Below are 3,547 nucleotides of genomic sequence, written 5' to 3'. Positions count from 1 at the left end.
AGAGAGTGATGTCATATGCTCTAGAAAGAGAGTGATGTCATGTGCTCTAGACAGTGGTGTCATGTGCTCTAGATCATCTGACCATAAAGCAACAGCTAGTTTATAATAAGTGGCGTCCAGTTCTATTTCTCAGCGGTGCCAGGAAGTGAATGAAGGGACTTGTGCTAACTCAGCAAGTACTCCATGGATCTATAGTCTCAAAGTGCTCACTGATATCATTTAGTATTAGTAATTACTCTATGTTTGCCTTGTTGATGACAGGTAAACTTGACACAGAGAAGAACGGATCCAACTAGGCATTCAGGCCAACAGGGGAAGTACAGAACCAGATAGACTGCTACATAATTTTCAGCACGTATTTGATACCATTCACTTTGAAATGGCTATTTTGTTAGGTGAATCTCACCTCAACAAGAAGAAAAGGAACAAGTAAAATCAAGGCAACACAGGCTGGTGAGATGCCCCAGTGGTTAGGAGCGTTGACTGCTCTTGCAGAGGATGCTGATTCGGTTCCCAGTACCTACATGGCTGCTCACAGCCTTCTGCAACTCCAGTTCTAGAGGATCTGGTACATTCTTCTGGACTTCGTGGCCCCAAGCACACATGTGAGCACATACATACATGTGAAAGGCAAAATACCTTACACATCAAGGAAAAAAAAAAACCTTCAAGGAAACTTCAGTAAGCCTGTGATGTAGGAAGAGATTAGCAAAGGGCTGTCTTTTCCATGTCTCTGCTGTGGCAGGACAATTGTGAGGTCTTCTACAAATGACAGACACAGACACAAAAGGGAAATCTGTATATTTTCAACAGCAGACGAAAACGAAGGGTAAATACAGCGAGGGCAAGATTTTCTTAAGCAAGACCTTAGAAGTCAGATCACAAAGAAAAATAGCAGGGGTTTGTCAAAATAGAAAATGAATAATGTCCTCTCAGTAATAGACAGCATTGTGAATTAAGGGATAAACAGCAAGGCCGGGACTATAGCAATGACAGAGGGATCACCTCACAGCCGTGAAGCCCTAGGCTCAACCTCCAGCACTCTCCAAACAAACAATTAATTTCCTTTTGCCTTTATAATGATTTACCACAAGCTTGTAGCTCAGAACAACACAGATATCTGTTGCGGGTTAGAAACAAGCACATCCAGCTTGTTCCCAGCTTTGCCGCCATGTTTCCGCACTAAGGCTGGTTACCTGCGAACCGCCTGGTCCCATATGAGTGTCCTCAGGGTGCTCTCTCTAGCTTGTGCACACAGCCAACAGTCTCTGTGCTTCCAGCTCTGGTTCCCTTGTCCCTGGAGCCACTAGTTCCTTCACAGCCATATCCACCTGCTTGTCAGTGGATCCATTTTCCAGTATCCCAGTAAATCAAAAAATCAAAACTCTTGATGCTTAGAGTTAACATATATATATATATATATATATATATATATATATATATATATAATATCTCAATACACAGGATTCCCACACAATTTAGAAGGTTATTCCAATTACCTTAAACTTTAAATTTCATATCTATCTATTTACTTGATGCCACGCAGGTCCACATCTGCAGCCATTTTCGCCTTCCTCCCTCTCCCTCTATGTCTCTCTCTGTCTCTCTCTCTCTCTCTGTCTCTCTCTCTCTCTCTCTCTCTCTCTCTCTCTCTCTCTCTCTCTGCCACCCTTAGCTCTGCCTCCCCTTTTCCTGTCCAATCATAGACCTCTTGCTGCAAATAGATTGGGCAGGGAAATTTCTGCCACAACATTTTCTATTCTTGCAATTCTGGAAAGAAGTTCCACTGAGCTAAAAAACCAACATTTCCCTAATTGACTATGAATACTACCAATGGAATTATTAACCTAGAGTTTAAAAGATATACAGTTCTATATATTTTATGTATAATGTTTGGTCGTGCATGATTTTATAGAGAAGATAAAGGAGAAAATAGTTTCATTTAGCTTTACTGACTTAAAAAGGACAGTTACCTTAAAAATCACACAGTTGCCTGTTTCACAAATCCAGTTAATATTAGAAACAGAAAGTAATGGCTGTGTGCCATGGCTCATACCTCTCATCCCAGGACTTGGAAGATGGAAGCAGGAAGCAGGAAGACCAGACACTCAGGAGTCCAAAGTCAGCTTATACTGTGGGTTTGAGGCCAGCCTGGGCTACATGAGCTCATCTCCGACAAACCGGGAAAGAGGAGAATGGGTGAGGAAATAAAATTTTGAGGAGAGATGGAGGGACTGAAATCACATCAGAGGAGACGCCCCCTTCATCCTAACAAGAGGAAGGAATGGGTCCAAGCATAGAAAGAAGTGTTTTCTTAACCAGTTCTATGTCTCTGGAAAGGAACGTGAAGATGAAGTTGAAGGATACATGTTGTACATAGCCCTGGTGCTGTTTGTATTTTGATGCTAATTTCGCTTCCTCAAGAAGGGCTGCCTGGGTCAAGGAGTGAATCCTGTACTCAGATGCTGGAGGCTAGCCTGGCTTGGTGGGGAAACTTCTTTCTTCTTCTCGGTTCTTCTTGAGGCAGTGGAGGGGGAAGAGCGTCAGCCATGTGTGTGTGTGTGTGTGTGTGTGTGTGTGTGTGTGTGTAAGACTTGGTCTTAAGAGATATTTAGGGTTGCTGTATAATAAAAGTTTACTTACCTATGTTACTATGCTACCGTAGCTGACCTGGCTTCCGTGATCCTCTGAGGCCAGAAACTGCAGTTTCTTGCACTTAGTATCTCATCCTCAAAACAGCAAAGGATTAAGTAAATAGCCTTTGTACTATCTCAGCAAGAACTACTAGGCTCTAACTTATGTCTGCTAGTCTGAGGTCACAGGAAAAAAAAACACTTAGAGAAGTTAGTATAGAATTTATTACTAAGTGTAAAAAGTTTCCTATGAAAGCTATCTAAGGAGAAAAGTGGAAAGGTCCTAAGTGGAGAAAAGGAAAAAATTTTAATAAGGGAAAAATTCTAAGGGAAAAAATTCTAGGCAGAGGAAAAGGAAGGGAAGGGACAAATGACCATCTCTTTGTCTTTGTCTTCAGTACTTATGCATCTTTCAGAGTACATAATCACATGTTACAAAGTTCATCACAAGTTCGTACCAAAAATCAAATCATAAATTGAAATAGAAGTTTACAACAGAGAATGTTTACATACATATCCATTAGGAGTAATTATCTGGCGAAACATCCATTACCTGTCTAGCTCCACAGGTTCACTGAAGGTTTAAAACTATAACTAAGAAATTAGCAAAGTTTTGTATAGATAAACCCAGGAAATATTTTATCTTCTGTTGTTCTAGCATCTGTAATAAACCATTAGTTCCCTTTTCATGACCTTTGGCTAATTGTTTTACAACCTCTTGGTATGTGCTCTGAGTAGGAGAAAGTCTGGTTACTATCTAAGAGCAACTAACTGATGACACTTAGGAGACTGGCAGAGTTCTCATTGCAGTTTTGACTATCAGAAAGGGACCTAATAGCAGTCCCACTATAAAAGAGCTTAATAATAATCATTGATATAATTTTAGGAATTCTTATAGGATCATCATTAAGACT

Source organism: Grammomys surdaster, unplaced genomic scaffold, assembly GCF_004785775.1.
Source record: "Grammomys surdaster isolate TR1022 unplaced genomic scaffold, NIH_TR_1.0 66, whole genome shotgun sequence".
Lineage (NCBI taxonomy): Eukaryota > Metazoa > Chordata > Mammalia > Rodentia > Muridae > Grammomys > Grammomys surdaster.
The sequence above is the reverse complement of the archived record's forward strand: the minus strand, read 5'-3'. Positions refer to the sequence as shown.